The sequence below is a fragment of the Myxine glutinosa genome, chromosome 2 (genome assembly GCF_964187855.1).
Source record: "Myxine glutinosa chromosome 2, kmMyxGlut1.1, whole genome shotgun sequence".
Classification (NCBI taxonomy): domain Eukaryota; kingdom Metazoa; phylum Chordata; class Myxini; order Myxiniformes; family Myxinidae; genus Myxine; species Myxine glutinosa.
In genome coordinates, this window is record NC_136262.1 from 193,792,959 (window position 1) to 193,816,390 (window position 23,432).

The following is a 23,432-nucleotide window of genomic DNA, read 5'->3' on the forward strand; positions in this document are numbered from 1 at the left end:
AATTACCTTACATGCAAAATATCTGGAAGATTGTTTTTAGCGAAGCCAAGATTCCAACCCATATCGTGCCACGCCATTGATGTTGTTGTTGTTGTTGTTGTTGTTTCGTTACAAATTTCTCTGGAAGCACATTTGTGCCGCTGATGCAGTGCTCCGATTACCAGTGAGCTGGTATTGAATTTGATGACAAGACCTCAGAAGACCTCAGAAGGATGACAGGCTGAGTCAACCCCCTGGCATAAATTCAACGATTGACCGGGATTCTAATTCAGGATCCTCGGCTCCCAAGCCAGCACCCTAACCGCTAAGCCAACACCAGGCTCAGGCCATTGATGATATTGTGGCAGATGTATATATATATATATATATATATATATATATATATATATATATATATATATATACATACATACATACATACATACATATATATATATATATATATATATATATATATATATATATATATATATATATATACATACATATATATATATATTCAGATACAGTATATCTCTCAATGCCGTTCACCTTGAATCTCTGCCGCCATGTGCACGCAGCAGTCTGGCACCTCCCTGCTTACGCCAAACAGATGTCGGACCATTTTGAGGCAACTACTCCATGAAACTGTACCAGACGTGCTGGATATATTCCACAATTTCACAACGCAAGTTATGATTTAAAATAAAAAACGGCAAGGAAAATGGCCTATTGATCTTTGGCTATTTGCATTTGGAAGTAGTCCGGAGCTAGCTGCAAATTTTGTGTGGGAAGCTATAAGCAGCCATTTCTTCTCAGCCCGAGTGTTGTTGATGTTGGAATAGAATGAGTTACTCCCGACCAGAAAATTTGACCAGTTTCCAGACTCCCAGCATCCTGGTCCCATTTTGAACAATGGCACGCAGCAGCGGTGTTTTTGCAATTGCTATGTCAGGACAAAGGCTAGGATACACTAACTACATGTGGCAATGCTGTACATGTGCTAATCCACAGGTGCAGAGACAGCTCCATTAAATGGCATTGCATAAAATGTCTAAAAAAGCTTCCATGGGATCTTGCAGAGAGGTGTGATGAGTCACCACGTCCTACTTCCATTAACGTCATCGTTAAGAGTGTCGCTCTATTTCCATTAACAAAGCCAGTTTGCTTCGGTGTAACCTTAATTACGAGTTTCCCCAGAGGAAAAGGTGTGCTTTAAATCTACCCACTGGGTTGTTCCAGGCTATCTTCAACAAACCCATTTCCCATGCTTTGATGGCAGCATTTGTGGATTTAAGCAAGGAAGGCAAATTGGACGATAGAAACCACCTTTCTGAGGAATAACAATGACTGTTATTGCAACGCAATGCTGGTTGACAGAAAGAGTGAGCGGCTCAGATAAGAGTCGGTTTCGTGATCTAGCACAGAATGGAAACGTGCACCATTTTGGAAAATAAGTTTCCTTTGGTGCTTTCATATACAATAGAGGATCAGAAAGTCTATGGCCTATAGTATAAAGGCTCATTGACTGACATTGCCCAGGTAGCATTATGTTTATGTGAACAGTTAATTTAAAATTTTTTACGCTGAACCACCACCCCAAATTTATTTTCCCAATTTTATACAAGAGGTGCTCAAAACATTTTAAGAATAAGAGACTCACATTAGTCCACAAAATGGCTCCTTTTTTTTTTTTAAATGTATGAGTTTGTATGATGAGGAATACAATATACCGATGGAATCATTGTAATTGCTTCAGCCATTATTGTGCTTGGCCCGGTGACATTTATCGATTATTCTGCGGATGCCCAAATTGTCGATTTTGCGGTCTCTCGGTGTGGTACTTTAACGATGTATTCCGGCATCTTTTTCAATCTTCTTAGTTATAAAAACGTTGTTGAATAAAAGGCACGGCTTTTATAACTTTGACTTCACTCCATCGTAGTTTTTAAGTTTATCATTTTGTACACATTTGAATGGGTGGCCATTTTTGTCCCTGTGCCATCCCTACATATTGAGTACTACCTTACTCCAGGATAATGTATTGCAACGAATTTGAGAAGTGTAACGGATTTGAGAAGTGTAACAATTTTGAGAAAGTGTAACGAATGTGAAAAGTATGATTTTGTTGTGTGTAACTGACCCTCGTAATGTAAAGAATGGTCGCAGCTCGTCCTCTTAGTTAATTCCATAAACCTACACACAGGACACGATATATCCTTTTAAATAGTTAGTCCCTTATTCTCTGTGTAGGCTAAGGATGTGTTTCCCACTAGTTTGACTCTTCATTGCACCGAATTAAATAAGAGTAGGCCCTCTGACGCCCCATGGCAGCTTCCAAGTGCCAGGTTCGCCACTTTGCTGCAATTGCCTCTTTAGGCACTTTGCTGCATTTCCATCTGCCGTCCACTTTGCTGCATTTGACTCCATTACGCACGAGGTAACGCCGATGAAGAAAGGCGGGTCTCCACCTCGTCATAGAGGGGAGGAGTAAGTTGGCCCCGCTCATCCAACCCAGAACAAGGGGTTTGGCCTGAGAGGGCGGAGAGAGAACGCTTGGGGGAGGTTCGCAAAGGGTGAAGGGCGGGGCCTATATAACCCGCCGCGGGACGCTCCCAAGCAGATACGAGATGAGCTTTTACGGAGATGGGTCCAGGAGATGCGCTGGAGACGAGCAGGTGTGACCGAGCCGCCGTGAAACGTGCCACGCTGCAGGAAAAGCGGACCGGGGCAACGCAAGGAGCGCACGAGGCAGCAGTACAGAGAGAGGAACTTCGCCCACGCAGTTTGGGACCAAAGCTCGGCTTCTTGACGGCGGTGCCTTCTGGCCCGACCGTGCCCAGTACCCGCTGAACCTTCCTTGCCTCTAAAAGCCACCCATCTCCAAGCCATTCATTCCTGCCTGCATTTCCCCGTGTAAGTGTGATCGTCCGTCTGTCTTTAACGTTGTCCTGGGGTTTATTAATTAAGCTTGTATAGGTAAGCTAAAGATTTCACTGTGTGCCGGCTCCTTCCATTTTCTGTATACTAGGGCATGCCCGTACTATATCTATATCTAAAATTATATCCCCCCCCCTCTATTTACATGAAATGGTTTGGTCCAAAGCGAACGGCTTGCGAGTGGTGACAATCCCCCCCCTCTATTTACATGCAATGGTTTGGTCCAAAGCGAACGGCTTCCGGAGTTTGGTAAAGCAATCGCCATCGCGTGCACAAACGCGCAGGAAAGCGAATGAATCGCAAATTCGTTTTTATTAGTTTTAAAACTTTATTAAAACATAGTTTAACGGCAACATAGTTTTCCAACGTGAAATAAATGAATACGCTGTCAAATGTGCCATCCGAGGCAGAGTGTGTCCGCCACGTTCGGCACACGCGATCGTTCGCTGCTCTCTGATTGGTTGAATCGTTTTTTGGACATAGCTCGGTAAGTAATTGTCCGATTAATATGAAACCTTGAAAAGGCACACTCGGGTCCCCAGCAATATACCTGGCAAGTTAAAAGTATATCGGACCCGTGGTTGTCGAGAAACAGCGGTCACAGACAAACGTACAGACAGACAGAGATTACTGGAATTATAGATAGACTAGGGCATGCCCGTACTATATATAAGCTAGGACGTGCCCGTACGTGGGTGCCCGTTCCTTGCCAAAAAAAAAAAAAAAAAAAAATTTGTGTAGGGGTGTGTGTGTGTAAACATCCTAGGGCGTGCCCGTACGTGGGTGCAAAAAAACATGCGTGCAAACAACAACAACAAAAAAAAACTTTGAAACCACGTGGCAGTAACGACCACAGAACCCCCCCCCCCTCTATTTACATGAATGGTTTGGTCCATTCGCAACGACCACAGAACCCCCCCCCCTCTATTTACATGCAATGGTTTGGTCCAAAGCGAACGGTTTGGTCCATTCGATGTGATTCGATGATTCGATGTGAATGGTTTGGTCCATTCGCAACGACCACAGAACCCCCCCCTCTATTTACATGAATGGTTTGGTCCATTCGCAAAGCCCTCTGCAAGCTCTCTGATTGGTTGAATCGTTTTTTGGACATAGCTCGGTAAGTAATTGTCCGATTAATATGAAACCTTGAAAAGGCACATCCTCGGGTCCCCAGCAATATACCTGGCAAGTTAAAAGTATATCGGACCCGTGGTTGTCGAGAAACAGCGGTCACAGACAGACAAACGTACAAACGTACAGACAGAGATTACTGGAATTATAGATAGATAACCAACTGCTCTCTTTGCTTTGGCTTGTGAAAATAATTAATAAAACCTGTTATTCCTCAGTACGTCTTCTTCTTCTTCCTCTTTACATTCGGTCGCTTTAGAGTTTTCCATATTGAATAGCTGTGGCGCGATACGGCCAACGTCTGGGTGAATCGGGTGAATCGGGGAAAACTGTTAGGTCGCGGTGCCTTCGCTCGGCAAACAACATCGTTAACCGCGGACCGTAACAATTGGTGTCAGAAGTGTCGGATTCGGACCTGAAGCGTTTAACGCGCTCAAAATTACAAAGTACCGAAATTGGTTTTGTTTTACAAAACCCGAATTTTGAAATCGCGCCATGGCTGGTCAAGGCGACGGGATGCCGGTGGGAGAGATAGACGGGGTAGAATCGACCCAGGACCTCGGGGAAATGTATATGGAGGAGGTGGTTGAGGAGGTTTCAGGTACGCAAAATGGCGTCCTCGCGCACGTGGGTGTAGCGGCACCAAATTTTGCCGCGCCTGCGACCGTAGCAGCGCCACCGGTGGATTTGAACCTTTTTATGATACAAATGAAGGCCCTTATGGACAAGAATAGTGAGCAAATGGGGAACCGGATGGATGCTCAGAGTGAGCAAATGGGGGCAATGAGGGATGAAGCGAGGGCTGATAGTGAGCGATTGGAGGGCAAAATGGGGGCAATGAGGGACGAAGCGAGGGCTGATAGTGAGCGATTGGGGGGCGAAATGGGGAACCGGATGGATGCTCAGGGTGAGCAAATGGGGGGCAAAATGGGAGAAATGGGGGAACGGCTAGAAGATAAATTTGAGGGATTAGACAAGAAATTTGAGGGATTAGACAAGAAATTTGAGGGGTTAGACAATGGGATAGAAGGGATGAAACATGGGTTAACGGGGGTGGAAAATAGAATGGCTGCCCAGGAGAATCAGATAGAGGGGGTGAAAAATGGGTTAATGGGGCTAGAAAATAGGATGGAAGGCAAATTGCGGGAAATAGGGCAGCAGTCCGCCCGAGAAATTAAACAAATGGGAGAGCAGATAGAGGAGGTGAAAATCGGGGTAGAAACCAAACTGGATGCCCAGAGGGATGAATTGGGACAGATGAGGGCGGCATCTACAAAAGAGAGGGAGGAGATGAGAGAGGAGATCTCGGGGGTATGCAAGGAGGTAAAGCGAGGTGAAAAGCGTATAGAGAAAGAGGTGAGGAATAATACGGCTAGGTTACAGGGGGGCATAGAGGGTCTGACGAAGGGAATAGAACAGCTGACAGTGGGACAAAAGGAACTAGTGGACCAAGTGGAAAATAACACTGCAATAATCGGGGGATTAAAAGCGACAGAAAAAGACATTAAAAATGAATTAATAGCGACACAGAAGGAATGTCAGATGGTACATGAGGGGTTGACGAAGAAGTTGGAAGAGGTGACAGAAGTAATGGAGACGAAGGACCGAGAGGTGAGGACGCACATAGAAACGGTTAAAGTGGCGTTAGAGGAAGAGATAGAGGTGGCGCACCGGGAGATGAAGGAGGTAAAGGAAAAATTAGAGGAGGTGGAAGAAGGGGTGAGTGAAATTAAGAAGAGACGGAGGGAAACTAAAAAGGAGATAAGGGAGGAAGTGATGGAGTATGTGCAAGGTCTGTGTTCAAATCATGATGATGTGCTCACCAACCAAATAAAGAGTTTGCAGGTGGCGGAAGAGGTGCGACGATGAGGTACCGAGGTGAGTGGCGATATACGAGGAAATGTATATGATGTGAGGGGAGCTTCAGTCAGCTTGGGGGTTGATTTAGACCCGGGTGTTCGTGAGGGACCAATAGTGAGGTGTATGACAGGTACGGTGTGCGAAGGAGGAGGTGTGCGAGAATGTCCGACTCTGGGGTGTGTGAGGAAAAAGTGCGTGCCGAGGAGTGAGTGTGCTGTCGAGAGTGAGTTGGTCGTAGCGCGTGTGCGAGGGGGCACATGAAAGCGCGGAGTGGGGAGTGTTACAGAGGATGTAACGAGAGAGTGTACACCTGTGGTGAGTGTTACGGATGGAGTAACGGGAGAGTGTGCAAAAGAGTGTGCGTGAGAAAGGTGTGTAATGGACGGGTGCATGAGGAAAGAGTGCGCTGTCAAAAGTAAGGGAGAATGCACACCTGTGGTGAGTGTTACGGAGGAAGTAACGGGAGAGTGTGCGCAAGAGGATGCGCGAGAAAGGTGTGTAACGGACGGGTGCATGGGGAAAGAGTGCGCTGTCAAGAGTAAGCGAGGATGCACGCCTGTGGTGAGTGTTACGGAGGAAGTAACGGGAGAGTGTGCGCAAGAGTGTGCTCGAGAAAGGTGTGTAACGGACAGGTGCATGAGGAAAGAGTGCGCTGTCGAGAGTAAGGGTGAGTGCGCTGTCAAGAGTGGTGGTGAGAGTAGTGAGAGTGACACGGAGCGTGAGTTGGTTGTGGCAGGTGAGAGAGGATGCACACCTGGAGTGGAGGGATGCACACCTGGAATGGTAGAGCGTGTGTGGGAATGCACACTTGAATTGGTCGTGAGGCACGTGGTTGGGTGTGCGAGTGAGAGCACACCTGTGATTGTCACAGAGGAGGTGACCGAGAAGGGGGCGTGAAGAGTTGTGTTGGTGCGGTGTGCGAACAACGAGTGTGTGCAAAGGTGTGAGGTGGTCAGGTGTGTGACCAAGTCTGTGAGCGGAATGAGTGTACCTGGGTGTGTAAGAGAATGTGCAATGACGAGGAGCATGGGAACAGCTGGATGTATGAGCAAGGAACGGGCTGCGGGGTGTAAGCATGCAGGTGAGGCATCGACGGTAACCGGGTTAGAGGTTAGAGCGACTTATAGCCGAATCGGGCCCTCGGTGCGTGCGGGGTTTCGCGTGCCGCGAGGACCAGCGGGGATCCGAACCACGGCGGGTTCGAAAGGACCGCCGTACGTGATCCATGCTGGGCCGCGCTTGGAACGGCCGCGTCCGTGCTCCGCTAGGCGGAACAGGCAGCCCGATAGGAAGGGTCGTCATGGCGACCACTTTTTGTTGAGACGTTCCGGCAGGTCGAGATCGGGCCATTGGATGGCTCCGTGCCGAGGTGGTGCGTGGGATCTCGGCCCGGGTAAACCTCCTTCCCTGCACCGAGTGCCGGACACATCCAGCCGCCGGCACCAAACAACCCGCATTCATTGCTCGGCTTTACGAAGCCGGGCTGTGGAAGTGAATTGGCGCACCGAGAGGCACTAGTGAGTGGACTGTGATGATGGTGATAGTGATAGTCATTTGATACGAAATTTAGAATAGTGGGTAGAATTGGCAGTAATTGGAAAAATTTTGATTTATTGGATTTGGTGTGCAAAATTGATAGTGAGAGATGCCCCATGTGATGGGATGGCAACCCTGTCATCCCTCACAGCGGGGGCAAAGGAGCACTAATTTATGGGGTTTATGGCAGTGAAAACTAGCCCGGGAGGGTTAGGATATATCGTGTGTAGGGATCTAGAGAGATGACCTTAGGTAACGTTAAGATTAGTTAGTGACTGATACCTGTAGTGGGGACGTAGGTAGATTTGTGTGGATGATAATGACGAGGGAGCGCAATAGTTTAAAGGGGCGACTGGGAAGCGCAAGTTTCAGAGGGGAGTAGTTAGATGAGATGATGCCGTGTGTTTGAGGATTGGAAGTGTATTGTGAAAAGTGTGTAAGGAACAGGTGTGATTGCACAGGTGTGCAACTGAACAGGTGTGTGGAGCAGTGTATGAGGGAGTAGTGGTGATTGCTTGTGGTGTTGACCAAATGGTCCAGGAAGGACGGAGGGTGCAGGTGGCACCAGGTGTGAGTGCACAGGTGTGCACCAACAGGTGTATGGAATAAATGGTTGTGTGAAATACATGGAATGTGGAATACATGGAGTGTGGAGTATATGGAGTATTGGAATGGATGGTCGTGGAGTGAGTATGGTGGAAACTATGGAGTGGAGTGGATGGTGCGAAGGTGTGAGTGGGGGAAGGATGGACCCCCATCACGAATACCCGGGGAGGGTAGTGAAAGTGTTAGGTAGAGGGTATAGGTAAATTGTGGTTGGATATTGGCATCTGTGGTGCGTGGTGGAAGAATGGTATTTGGATGGGTGCATTAGTGTTGTGGAAATGGCTGGGCGTGTAGCCTGTTAGTGTGTGTAGTTGGTTTGGGCACTCCACCACTGTGAGGATGTCGGCCAGGTGAGGCCGCAGGTGGGCTCTGGGAGCCGGTAGTTGTGGATGGGGCCCGAGGATCCGGAGGATGGACCCGGGTAGCCCAGTGCCAGAGGGCACCGAGTGGGGTGACAGAGCCAGGAGGGGCCTTCCCCAGTTAGTTAGGTTAGGGTGAGGAGCTAGGTAAGCTCGGGTGGCAACTACAGTGGTGGAGGTGTGCAGGTGGGTAGACCTGCTGGGAGAGCTACACGTCTCAGCCCAGAAATTGTGCAAGGGCACCGGGAGATGAATCGGGGGAGTGAGACCCCAAAATGGAGAAGCACCACAGTTTGGTCAATGGGAATTGGTTTTTAGAACCCATAGTGTAAGTTGGCCAATGGATTGGCAGGGAAAGACCCCGGGTAGTGTAAAGCGTGTTAATGTCATTTAGAAAGTAGTTAGGATGAAAATCTCCTTGCACCATCTGCATCCACTCACCTGAGGTGACAGGTACTCCACACCATGCCAGGTGGTTATTATTATTTTTATTGATGCAAATGTTGGAATGTGAGACGCATCATGACGTGGGTGTGACATTGTGCCTTGATGTTCCATCTCTTCCTCCTTATGAGGGTTGATGATGAATTGGGTGATGGAAAATTTTGGATAGAGGGATTGTGGAGACGAATTTGGTGTAGGGGAAATATGGGGAAGATGTGACGGTAGCGACGGATTTGTAAAGGTGTAGATTTTGTAAATATGGGGTAAGGGCAAGGGTAGAGTAGGTGACAGGGGGGGGGGGGGTGACGTACGGTAGGGACGAGCTTTCTCACTTCGCTCTCCATACGCACTTCGCCTTGCATTGCCTTGTTTGATGTGTACCCTTGTGACCTTACCCCTCGCTCATCTGTCTTCCCCCCCCCCCCCTTTTGTCTCCCACCTGAGGACTGTGCACCACTGCGTGTTGAGGGGAGCGTGCGGAGGTCGTCTTGTGTGCCAGGACCCTCTCAACCAGCATGCATTGCATTGATGTACCACTTTATGGACCGCTGTTCTGTGGCCAAGTACCACTTGATGGACCCCAGGTTCTGGGGCAGGGCACCTCTGTTGGAGACCGGCCATAGTGGCCAGGGAATCTTGCTTGCGGACCTCGGTAAGGTGGCACCTATGCCAAACAGGTGGACCACCCTTAGTTGGCCCCTGTGGCCCTAAATAAAAATGGACACGGTTTGTGCTTTTTATATGTCCAAGTAGGCCGCATGAAGCAAGAAGACATCGGGAAGAACATCGGCCCAGCAGAGAAGAAGAAGACCACCACCAGTTGTTTTTTTTTGTGTGTTTATTGCAAACAGTAATGACTGTGCACTGGTTGGTGCGTTTGGGTGCTTTTGGGTGCTTTGGTGTTATTGGTACTGGTGCATCGATGCAATGCGTGCTGTCTCCTCCCTTCCAACAGGAATTTCCTTCTCTTTGTTTCCCTAAAAAGAAAAGAAAAAAAAAACACAGGTCCTGGGTTGCGTTGTAAATAAGAAAGAACATCACTGTAAATAATGCTCCCCACCGTAAATGTATAGCTTGAAGACAATTCCGTAATTCGGTTATCCTGTGGGCGCAAATCTGTTAGGCAGGGTGCAATGCAGCAGGGGGACATATTTATTTGTGTTTTAAAATTGTCACACTCAGGGTCAGGTTAATTGTAGAGGGAATTACACCTACGTGTCACACTAAGTTAAAGTTTTGTAGGCCCGAGGACGGGCCTGAAGAAAGGAGGGTGCAGTGTAACGAATTTGAGAAGTGTAACGGATTTGAGAAGTGTAACAATTTTGAGAAAGTGTAACGAATGTGAAAAGTATGGTTTTGTTGTGTGTAACTGACCCTCGTAATGTAAAGAATGGTCGCAGCTCGTCCTCTTAGTTAATTCCATAAACCTACACACAGGACACGATATATCCTTTTAAATAGTTAGTCCCTTATTCTCTGTGTAGGCTAAGGATGTGTTTCCCACTAGTTTGACTCTTCATTGCACCGAATTAAATAAGAGTAGGCCCTCTGACGCCCCATGGCAGCTTCCAAGTGCCAGGTTCGCCACTTTGCTGCAATTGCCTCTTTAGGCACTTTGCTGCATTTCCACCTGCCGTCCACTTTGCTGCATTTGACTCCATTACGCACGAGGTAACGCCGAAGAAGAAAGGCGGGTCTCCACCTCGTCATAGAGGGGAGGAGTAAGTCGGCCCCGCTCATTCAACCCAGAACAAGGGGTTTGGCCTGAGAGGGCGGAGAGAGAACGCTTGGGGGAGGTTCGCAAAGGGTGAAGGGCGGGGCCTATATAACCCGCCGCGGGACGCTCCCAAGCAGATACGAGATGAGCTTTTACGGAGATGGGTCCAGGAGATGCGCTGGAGGCGAGCAGGTGTGACCGAGCCGCCGTGAAACGTGCCGCGCTGCAGGAAAAGCGGACCGGGGCAACGCAAGGAGCGCACGAGGCAGCAGTACAGAGAGAGGAACTTCGCCCACGCAGTTTGGGACCAAAGCTCGGCTTCTTGATGGCGGTGCCTTCTGGTCCGACCGTGCCCAGTACCCGCTGAACCTTCCTTGCCTCTAAAAGCCACCCATCTCCAAGCCATTCATTCCTGCCTGCATTTCCCCGTGTAAGTGTGATCGTCCGTCTGTCTTTAACGTTGTCCTGGGGTTTATTAATTAAGCTTGTATAGGTAAGCTAAAGATTTCACTGTGTGCCGGCTCCTTCCATTTTCTGTATATAACCAACTGCTCTCTTTGCTTTGGCTTGTGAAAATAATTAATAAAACCTGTTATTCCTCAGTACGTCTTCTTCTTCTTCCTCTTTACATTCGGTCGCTTTAGAGGTTTCCATATTGAATAGCTGTGGCGCGATACGGCCAACGTCTGGGTGAATCGGGTGAATCGGGGAAAACTGTTAGGTCGCGGTGCCTTCGCTCGGCAAACAACATCCTTAACCGTGGACCGTAACAGTATTTTTTGTTTATTTAAATGCTTTGTTACACTTTAGTTTGCTGTATGTTGGACTCTTCTAAGTAATATTGTTTGTAGAACAATTTGAATGCCCCAAATTTGACCATTGACTTCTTCTTTTTTTTTTTTACTTACTAGAGACTTTATTCGTACCGGACTCAGTTGCGTAATGGTTAGAGAGTCCGCATTGAGTCTGCGAGGTGGGCAGTTCCATTCCAACCCTGGCCGAGTCACAGAAAAGACAAAAAATGGTACATGCTTCTTTCTTGCTTAATGTTCAGCATTTACAGGATAGGGTACAGACAAACAATCAAAGGTTGGCATGCATAGGGAGGAGGAAATGAAGCAGAGAGAAAAATGATGTCATATAGATGGTAGCCAGAGTGCTCTGGGAAATTATGTCACTTCCTCCAAGCTCAGTGGCTGTTAGTGTGGAGTCAAATCCAGTGTTGTCTCATGTATTTGTCTTCAGGTGTGTGTGAGAGATTTATATTGCAACAGCTCCACAAGCCTTGACCCTGTTGGAGAAACAAACAAACAAATTAAGGCTCATGGAAGAGTGAGATACCAGAGGGAAATAAAAAAAACAGAGTTGAACAGAAGTTGAACAATTTGAATTGTTCTCACTCTCACTCACTCTCACTCACTCTCACTCAACAGTTGAACAGAAGGAAATGAAACATTTTTGAAAATATCGAATTATTCTCACTCAGATTTAAACATCACCGTAAATTAAGTCATTTAAACTTTCTCTTACAAGAAGAAGATGATTTCTAATACCGGATACCATCTGGTGGCATTATACGATGCACACATTTACATAGGCATAATTTGGGTCTCTACCCCCCCCCCCCCCCACCGCCCTCCCCAAAGAAAAATGAATCCCCACCTCCAGATATGATACCTTTCGAGAAACCAAACTTGGGGTCCCTCAGGCAACATGCAAGATTTGTATGAGTTGTTCTTTGTTGTTTAAGCTTTCTTCACAGGTGAATTATATATTTTATATTTTATAGTATAAGAAGAAGATTATTTGTAATAGTATATTTGAGATGGGTAAGAAAAAATATATATACAACAGATACATGCTATCATAATAGAATAGACAATGAAAAAGATTATTTTTGATAAATATGCCAGCTCGGCCTTCTCAAGGAGGATGGCATAACCGCTTTATACCGGGATTACTCCGGATTGCTTTTGTTCTGATGAAGGATTGACACCCGAAACATTGGCTTCTCCCTGCTTCATTGCCACAGGCCGGTTAGCATACCTTGATCAATAGGCTGTGGATTTTATCCATTGTTCAACCTTTTGAGTGTATGACTGGATTGATGATTGCAAAAATATTCTCCATTTTGACACCGGCGTTGTCGTGCTTGGAATTTATATTAACCCCATAATCTAGCAGCTGGTGTTATTCATATTTAAACTCCTCCAAAATACAAAATATGGCACACGGATTGAGTTTTCAGATTTAATTTACAGCACAGGTGGGTGGATTCGTGTGCAGCCACCTGGCTGCAGGTTGCATCATTTCTGTGGGTGTCTGCCGCTGATGCAATGTCTCGCTATAACCAGTTATGTGGTACTCATTTTGCCAACCTCGGAAGGATGAAACAGGCTAGTCAACACCCACCTGGCGTTAATTCAACGGGATTACGAACTGAGGACCTTAGGATCCCAAGCCCACCACCCTAACCATTAGGCCAACATCAGGTGATATAGCACAGGTGACCACCATCATTTCAATTTTCAATTTAATTTTTCATCATTAGATGAGAACATTAATTTGCATGTTCTAATTTTCCTTTGCATCTTCTAAACTCTTTGCTTATAGAAGGAATATTAGATACAGGTCAAGGACATTTAGCCCATCATGTTTGTGTTACTCATACCACATTAACTTAATTTATCAATCTATCTTCAATGCATCCACTTCATTCTTACTATTAACTGAATATAACTTAACATTCACATCCCTTACCATCTGCAGGCAGGGAATATGGTCATAGTAATGTGCCCATCTCCATCCAAAGGTATGTGCTCTGTGATGCAACATCAGTGCCGCATCATATTCAGAATAGCAATTTTTAATTAAAGTTTGATCCTGTTAAAGATTTGGGGTGGCAGGATGGCAGAGAAGTCCGCACACTCACCTCTAAGCTGTCCAACCTGGGTTCGAATGTTGGCCCAGCTATAAATTGTCATCCCAGTATTTCACGGGCAGGGTGATTCATCAATGTGTGTGCCATCCCCCAGATAGATGTTAAACTGGGTGGCCCGTCTGCCATTATTAGTTGGCTGACATTAAAGAACCCAAGGTGACCTTCGTGAAGAGTAGGTGAGCTATCGCCGGCATCGTGGCCAAATTCATCCAAATGCCTGCCCTAATTACCTCGTCGAACATGAGACCTGGGCAGCCAGTTTGTGAAAGACTTGGCCCAAAAACTTCTCCTAGCCAACCCCACAAGAACCTGGGAGCAATTGTGTCGGTTAAAGAAGAAGAAGAAATCCTGTTGTCGATTGAATCCAGATCGGACATCTCAATGCTAATCCCATATATTAACAGAGTTGTTTGTTGCCTCTAAACTGGATTACAAAATTGATTTGATTATTTAAAATAAAGGGATGCTATATTTGTTTATTTCTAGATAAATATTACTTGTGTTCATGATATGATAAGTTGCAAAAAAACAAAAAACAAGAAGAGTTATAGTGAAATAAATAAACAAAGAACTTGATCCAATTTCTTCTCCTTTACAAAAATCTCGAATGATTGTTCATGAGTTATATCAGAAATCTATTTCTAAAGGAAATCTCATCAGATTTCACAACATTATTGTAAGACTGGGCATATGTTAGTGCCCCAAATCCATATAGCTAGACTGTGGTATGTGTAACATGGACCGTGTGGTTTGTTACATGTGCTGCTGATGAGGCAGCGTATGTTATTTATAAATATAAATCAGCGTATGTATATTCAGGGTAAGATTGTGTGCATCAATACTTCTTGTTAGCTGGCTGGGCCAGGTGAGGACTTCCAGGTATAAAAAGGCATAACAAAAGCGCTGCACACTTTAAAAGGATACCTATCATGATCGGTTGGCATGTGTGTCCAAGCCATGGTGGCGTAGTGTGCTGTGGAGTCACGGAAGAAGTGAATGCCCTTTTCTTTTGGGGCTTCCCCGTGAGAGGATTAGCCTGGAGAATGGCACCTCCCACATAAGCTGGCAGCCAATCATGGGGCCCGTGGCAGGTGAAGGCAGTCCCAGAGATTGGTGGGCAGGCCAGATAAGTTCTAGGGAAGAAGCTCTGTGTGGAAAAGGCTGGTTCTGGTGTGCACATACAGAGTTAGAGTTGGACCACTGAACAAAAGAAGATCACTCTTTGTTCTCTGGCCTTCTTCATTCTCTGGCACTCCTTATTTCTGGCATTCCTCATTCTTTGGTGCTCCTCATTCTTTGGCACTCCTCGTTGCTGGCTCTCATCATCACTGGCTTCCTCTTTCCCTGGCATTACTTGTTTACTGGGTTTCTTCATCTTTGGCTCTCTTTATCTTGCTCCGGAATCCATACAGGGCTTCACCATCCCCCCTGCATTCCACGCATTGCAAAAGTGAAGTCCTCGCCCCATTTCCCCATTGTTTGTAAAAGTGTGGTCTGTGGCACCTAGTCCTGTTATGATTGTTATTTATTTCATAACTGCATATCCTTTGCATATTCCCTTCTCCCTGCTTGAGTCTGTTAACTTGCTTGATCTGTTTTCAAATTGCATGCCCCATCCATCTTTCTCCCTGTATTAATTATAAATAAACCGTTATAAAAGTAAGAAACATTTTCCATCCATTTGCCTCCCATGCATGCCACCATCAAATTCGGTTCATTTGAGTGTCCTTGGGAAACTGTAAAGTTGTAGTTGTAGATAATTAAAGTGAACACAGTAGTTATAAACCATCGGCGTTTGCGGGACAAAATATCCCGGCGCCGAGACGTATCACATTTGCGATCCTGAGATGCAACAATATACTTAGCAAGTATGGCAAGTATGCTAAACACACGTCAACATGAGTTGGGGATATCTTCATCCTGCAGCGTAATGAAATACGGTTATTCCTCGTTTAATGCAGTAGTTGCGTTCCAAGAATTTACCGCGTCAGCTGAAAATGTGTAAAACGAAAGTAATTTCCCATAAGAAACAATGTAATATATGGAGGATGTGCGTCCAAGTGTTCCATCTTCTCCATGATTCCGAATCGTGAATGACTCACTTTCGTTGTAGTCAGGAGTTAATGGCATAACATTGACCACTCACTTCGACTTTATCCGCATTTGTGCAAATCTTTCATAAGGTCGGGGTTGTCAGCCCAAGTGCATCATCTTGCTGGCTATTTTTGGGGTGGCAACACAAGTTGAGGGGGAAGTTGAAGTTGAAGGGAAGGGGGAAGGAGGGGAGGGGAGGGGAGGGGGGGAAGAGGAGGGGAGGGGGGGAATGGAGGGAAGGGGGCAGGGGAAGGGGTAGGGGGAGGGGGGAAAGGGAGGAGGGAAGGAGGGGGGAAGGAGAGGGGAGAGGGAGGCAGGAGAGGAAGGGGAGTGGCTCACGTTTCTGAGTGAATGTGACTCACGTTTCTGAGTTAAGTGTGATGCCGCTCAGGAAGAAGAAGAATCCGTACTACCAAATTCGTACACTTCCGGAATTGTTTGATTTATTTGTATTCAAATGTCTGGTAATTGTTTTGTATTTATTTATGCGAATGTGCACTTGTATATAACTGTCATTAATTTAAAAAGGCTTCGGCACTATCGAGCATTTTTTTTATTTTTTTTTGCCTAAAATACTCCCAGGCACTCACTGATGAACCTCTGAAAGTTTGATGAAGATCCGTTCAGCCATCAATGAATAAAACGCGGACACACACAGATAACTCGCGATTATATGTATATAATATATATATATAGATAGATGATATAATCGGTGTCTTCATTATGACGTCATAATTAGACAATTGGAACGCTTGATCCGATCAGTTCGAAATTTCTTGAGCATGATATACAGAAAAATTGTATGGGAGTATTAAATTGACAACGTCATCAGTCACGTGGTTCGGTAGCCATATTGGATTGAACATAAATCTACGTCATCAAACAACAACACAAACACAGCGGCTAATAAACACCACACAAAATAGACCACACAAACAAGTCCTGGCGAGGCGAGGGTCTGTAATCTCCGATTGCTCTTTCTTGTTTGTTATTGCTATAGGTAATTCACAGTAACAGTGGTTGCTAGGATAGCTCAGTGTGTGGTACACTCACCTTTGCATCGTTTAGTTGGGGTTCAGTCCTCAACCCGATATCAAACACAAACTGTACGAGCTTTTTTCTACGGTGAAGGGTTAACGCCTGAAACGTCAGCTTTCTCCCCCACCACATTTGTGATCAAACCCCTCAATCTTCCCCTACTGTACACTCCCCCAACTTGTGTTAGCTTCTCAGTCTGACAATCGTTTTGCTTTATTTTGTTGCTTGCTCTGTCTGTTCGATCGGAATATTATGCATTAGCTCGATTCTTCCCACAGTCGTCAGCAAACCCCAATCAATATCCTGTTGATTCAATTCATTATAAAATTTTATCCTGTTTAATTTTTCAGATTGCAGCAATGGGTGTGCTGTCTATCAGATGGGACGTTACACCGGGGCCTCGTCTATCTACATTTGCTGCTGGACATTTAAGATCCAACAGTGCCTTTTGCAAAACGTAGGCAGGTTGTCCTTGGCTTCCAACTTTGTCAAATTCCAAATTCCTGCTTTAGCCCTTAGGAGTCACCATACCAGAAAAGGTTCCAGGAATGACGCAACCAGCAGCAAGGTGTTGCATGCGACTGAATTAATTGATTTACAGTGACACCTATTTTAATGAAAAACAAACACCGCACATCAATATGTAGTGTGCATAATACAGAAAATTTACCAACGCCTGAAAATAAAAAATAAACTTTTATGTCATACTTATTACAGTAGGTATTTCATTTCTAATGCTGAATCATTTTTCTTAATTGGTCGAGATCATACAGATAGAAATACATTTTATGTGCGGGTTGAAAGAACACAGCGTCCAGAATTTTATAAAGGAGGATTCCTTGACAACCACGTTAACCGTAAATGATGAACTGCAAATGCCAGAGGCAATGGTTTTGCCAAAATTATTAATATCTTACTATCTCCAGAGTCTTTTGCAAATATCCAAGGAATCCTGGCCCCGCACATGAAGTTTTCCGAACTAGTATTTTAATGAAAATCTATAATTTAATTAAAATAAACATTAAAAAAAAAAAAATGCGAGTAATACCAAGATGTTTACATTTCCATTCTTCTTGTTTCCTCCTGTTTAGTTCATTTTTATGCCTCTGCCCCAAAGGGTGGCAGGAGGCATTATGTTTTCGGGTTGTCTGTTTTCGGGTCCGTATGAGCTAAAACACCTTTTTCTCAGCAACCACATGACTGATTGAGACTAAACTTTCAGGATAGGAGTGACACTCATGCAGAATGTTTTTTTGATAATTGTGACGTCATAGGCAGCCATCTTGGATTAAACGCAAATAATTAAAAATATATTTCTCGGAAACCGCTGAATGGAAAAATTTGAAACTTGGCACATTGTCAAGTACTTCCAATGGGGAATAAAAGCCTGATGATGATGACATCATCGGTGAAGTGGTATACCAGCCATATGTATATGTTTTGATAGAATGCCTTATCCTAAAAATCTGAAATTGCATTCACAAGATCTTTGATACATTTGTATTTAAATATTAAATTTTTGACATCTTAGGTCACATGGTTTGGCAGCCATATTGGATTGAAGGAAAATATTAAATAATTATATCTCTGAAACTGCTTACCCTGTCGATGCAAAATTTTACAAATGTCACCCAACGCCGTTGTTACGTATGGTTTGAAATGATGACGTCATATGTCACGTGGTTTGGCAGCCATATTGGATAGAAAAACGAACCTTATCTGATCAACACAAAAATTCACAAAGTGATTCCCCACCCTTACATATGCAGAGCGTACATTTTTGTTGTCATATGTCACGTGTTTTGGCAGCCATATTAGCTTGAAAGCCGAACTTAAAAAAAATAATCCCTTCACTGAAAACGCTTCACCGATCGATGTGAAACCTGTCCTGTGGTAAAAAAAAAAAGAAGAAAAAAAAGTGATACTTCAAAACAACTGAAGGGATTTAATCCAAACTTGTTTATTTTTAGGACAGTGAATGATTACATGTACTCATTGTCACAGGCATGGACTACACGGAGGCATATTTGCGACACAGTCGCGTTGCTCTAGTTTTCCCATGATCCTTGATGCATAAACCATTGAAGGCAAGCAATTGTGAAAATGTTTTATTTATTGCTACCAGGAATAAATCGGGACAAAACACAACGAAACAAGGCAGAGCACTTAGCATTACACATTAGATCTGAGAATGAATGATCGATGCTAAAGCAGATCTGCTTGTGGACTCACACACTCACTCACAGACACCTGTGAGAGGAAAGCTTGCACATACAAGCAACAACGGGTTGGTAGGCCATTGGGAAATACTATTTGGAGAAAACAATTCCAGTAAGATGAGCAACGGCTGAATTGAGAAAACCAGCAGAGATCAAAGAAAAATCAAAGGGGATTTCAGCGACGAGATAAGTAATTGAGGTTCAATTAGGGAAGCAATTTTAAAATCAGGTGGAGAAGATTCTCTGATGTGAAGAAAAGACTGTGGGATGGTGAAGTAAAGACGAGGTATTAAAATTCGGTGACAAATGATGTTGCATCAAAGAAAATATGAGCGGAAGCATGCTTTATGGGACAGTCAATTCCGAGAATTTTGTATTCAAAAGAAGTCAAAAAAACAATTTCCAGGCAATTGATTTATTGAGAGATAAGATGCTGAAAGAATTCTAAATTGAAAAAGAAATTACAACGATCTTTTCATCGTACAAACGATCAACTGTTTTGCTCTTTTTGTCTCATACATAAAATACAACTATTGAAAACATTGTGTGGTTCAAGATTAGGCTGTCGGTCCCTGGGACAAGAAAAGGGAGATTTTGGAAATGCTTCAAAATCTTAGCCAACCTTGTTTAGAGAGCTGCCCACACATGGAAATTGATTGTTGTTTCTGGGCAATGATCCAAAAATAGCAGAGTCAGTGGAGGAGTTGAGTGTTCTACAACATTACTGGAGCGAGCCTTCTGACGAGGGCCGATATATTTTTTTTTACAGGAGCAAGGCTCATCAAAGAGCAAGGTATAACTTACAGTGCAAGAGGAAACACCTAAACTAGCAACTAAAATGGCTGAGTTAGGAAAGGTCAATGGGGGTAATAAGGATCATGGAGCAAACTTGCGGATGACAAGAGATGGCGGCGCACTGCTTTCTTGAAGTCCTGGAAGGAAGAGTGAAACAACAACCAACAATTGGAATGTGGTTCCACAGATGTGAGAAGCGACAAATAGAAGAGTTGAGGTTGCAGTCAGATGTTAGGAGATGTTAAACAGAGAATTATTACTAAAGCAAGGTACGATCCTTTATTAGAGCCTACTGGAAATCTGGATCTGAAGTAGACTTAGCACCGTTAAGGAATAGTAATGGAAAGTGAAGCATCATCATTGCATCATCAGGCAAAACAATTACAGGCGACACATATCACAGGACATATGTGACTTGCAAGAAGAGGATATGCATGTAATGTGAGCTAGAGAGTGCTCCATTGAATTGACATGCCAGTGAGCAATTCCACTGTGAGTGATTGGGGATAATTTGGGGACTTTTATACAGACTTGGCATTTAATATGGAATATTTTTTGTTTCTTGACTTGGATTTACTTTCTTAACTCAGTATATCAATCTAGTGAGTTTCTTTTACACTTTGGTGATTTATTTGTTAAAAGAACCATGTCACTGATTGTCTGTCGCAGCAAGAAGTCAACAACAGGATTATATCACAGGTGGCGTGGCAAAATGTACGGACAGGTGCATTTGATGATTGGCTTCACAGTCGGGTATACAAGGGTTGTTGCGTTCTGTATTAGTGGAAAACAACTGCTGCACGTCTCCAAAAGTTATTGCCGCTTCCTCTGGAGATGGTCCGTCAACTCGACAATGCTGTTTGTCATGGAGTGGTGGCTTTACGAAATTACGGCATGAAACAGCGTGCTATTGCTCGGCAGTATGGCATCACTCAAGGTCAGGTGTCAAAGATCCTGAAACGAAATGCTCAGAGGGGTGTCCCTACTCCAATACCGAGGCCAGGACGTCCCCGCAGAACCACAAGGAGGGATGATCGCCAGCTGCACCGGTTAGTCCGCAATGGCCGTACCAAGTCAGCTAATCGGCTTAGGGCTGAGTGGCAGCAACTGACAAATGTGCCTGTATCCAGAAGGCTAGTCAACCAACGACTGGTTCAAGGAGGCTATCGTGCCAGGCGTCCCCTGAGAAAGCCACGCCTGAACAGACAACACCGCCAGCGCCGATTGCAGTGGGCCAGAGAACACCGTCAATGGCAGCCAGGACACTGGAATCACGTGATCTTCAGTGACGAGTCTAGATTTCTGGTCTATCGTCAAGATGGTCGTGTCCGAGTGTGCAGACAAGTGCATGAAGCCTACAACAAAGATTGTATAGTGCCAAGAGTCCAAGCTGGAGGTGGTGGGGTGACCGTTTGGGCTGCTTTTCATGCAGGGGGCAAAACTGACCTGGTTGTTCTGAATGGAAAACTGAACCAGTTCAAGCACAGGGCTATTCTGGAAGAAACATTGCTTCCATTTGCTCGTGCAGCCTTTCGAGGGAACTTTGTCTTCCAAGATGACAATGCATGGCCTCATCGTGCTCGCATGATCCAACACTTTCTTGCTGACCGTTGTGTAGAGCATATGGAGTGGCCTGCCATGTCCCCGGATATGAATCCGATAGAGAACTTGTGGGCAGAATTAACGCGTCAAATCGACCACTTGGACCAGCAGCCGACCTCTGTGCGTGAATTGCAGCAGGCTATTGTCACTGCATGGCAAGCGATTCCTGTCCAAACCTTGGCAAATCTCGTGAACAGCATGCCTCAACGTGTACGTGCTCTCCTGAATGCTCGTTGGGGTTACACGAAGTACTGAACTGTAATTTTACTGTCCGTAATCCCAGTCGTAATTTAACTTTTGTTTTTGTTATAAAAAATTTTTGGCTAATGTGCAAAATAAAGAGATACTTCTGGAAAACGTGCAGAAGTTTAACACTACAGTCCATGAATTGAGTTCGATATCAGTTTACATCACTTTCAAGGATCAATTTATTTGTTTCGAAATGTCAAATGTGGTTTTTGTTTCTTTTAAAGGTCACATGAACAAAATCTACAATAGTTTCAACATAATTCCAATGAACTTTTGGTTCTAAGACATCTTGAAAAGTAAGTTCACCCCCACAAAAAAAATATTCCATATTAAATGCCAAGTCTGTAGTTGATAATTTACGCTGAACATGTCGCTACTCTCTCGCAGACTGCCGCTGAGGTCGCTCTCAGTGAGGGCAGGAAACTTGGGTTCTGGTGCACGCAATGGCCTTCTCTTATCCAAACGTACTGTGGGATATTCTCCATCCAGAAGCAATTGTTAACAGATATGACACTCGGCGTAATAAGCTCTTCAAAGGAAGGCATATTCATTGATGCAAATGTTGTGTCTGAAAAGTACCAAAAGCTTCTAGTTAGGTAGGGACTGGACAGCTCAACGGTAAGTACACTACCTCTGGCCTATCCTACCAATCCCACTTATATCTTGATGCATTTTGTTTTTGTATGCAAGATCGAGGCTCGTGTAAGAGCTAACATCAATCACAAAAAAAACGTTCACACAAAACATACAATAAAGGGAGCGGGAGACAAGATGGGGAGAGAGAGGGAAGCACACAAGTACAACAGTAGAGAACAGGGACATGGGGAGATCTGTGGGAGGGAGAGGGCTTGGGGGGAGGAGGCATGGGAAGGCGGGGGGAGGGTGGGTGGGAGAGGTATAAATCAAATGGACACTGCTGGGACTTCCAGGAAAGAAGTTGGTATTTCAAAAAAGTGGATCTGGGGTGAATTAACGGGGGTAGAAAAGATCAAGGTTTTGGATGGGGGAAGACAAGAGATGGTGGTGAACAGCTGTTTTAAAGACCTGGAGGGAGGAGTGGGATTGAAGAGGGTGAGGGAGTTTGTTCCAGAGGCGGGAGTAAAAAGGAATGAAGGAATAAAGGTGAGCAGAGAGTCTTGATTTTGGCAGTTTAACAAAAGAGGGTTGCTAGCAGATCTTGTGTGACCTGTCGGAATAGTTGGGGGACAGAGCACAGACAGAACTGGGGGAGCTAGGCCGGAGAGGAGTCGGTGGAAGACAGAAAGACCACCTACCTGCCTGCGGTGATTGAGTGAAAGGCCCTCGGAGTTAGCTTCATCGCAGGAGATTCCAATGATTCTGAAATTGTAGGAAGTTAAATTCCTGTAGTTTTAACAAAGGAACTTTTGGACTTTTTTGCTTCGAGGTTTAAAAGATGAATGTTGGTAATGGGCTTTTTGTACAGAAATTCAGTCCAAGTTGTTATCAAACACTTTAATAGTGTCAGTTTCATCATTGAAAGTCATTATTTTTTGTGTTATACCTTGAGCTTTCTCTTCACTCCTCATAAGGGAGCACAAGCAGACAAAGCAACCTGGTTCATCTGACCTCAAATACAGCAAACTCTATGTTAGAATTGTTTGCCTATTGAATCAATCACCTTGAGAAAGCTTGTATATATAGTCACCCTCAAAATATATAATCAAACTATTATTGTGTACCTAATATTATGCGAGTGGTTCATTTGTAGAGTGTGTGAATGCCTATTTCGTTGCCATCACTGATTAGGGTTTCTTTTCCAAAAGATTTCTGCCACACTTAATGGAGTGGGGCAACCTTTCCAGGGTTGTTTCTTAGCCTCAGGAAAGTTTACGACTTGCCATGAGCATCCCGACACCTGGGACCTCCAGCACCGGATCGATCTACCCCTAGCACTCGCG

At 44.8% G+C, this 23,432-nt stretch overlaps 1 long non-coding RNA gene across 1 annotated transcript in view; it reads right to left on the reverse strand.

Annotated features, from left to right (window-relative positions):
* Positions 1 to 18,588: 18,588 nt before the first annotated feature.
* LOC137422506 (uncharacterized) overlaps positions 18,589 to 23,432 on the reverse strand; it is a 32,735-nt gene continuing 27,891 nt past the window's right edge. The window contains exon 3 of the long non-coding RNA XR_013622431.1: positions 18,589 to 19,799. This is a non-coding gene — a long non-coding RNA (uncharacterized LOC137422506). The remainder of the gene's footprint in view (positions 19,800 to 23,432) is intronic.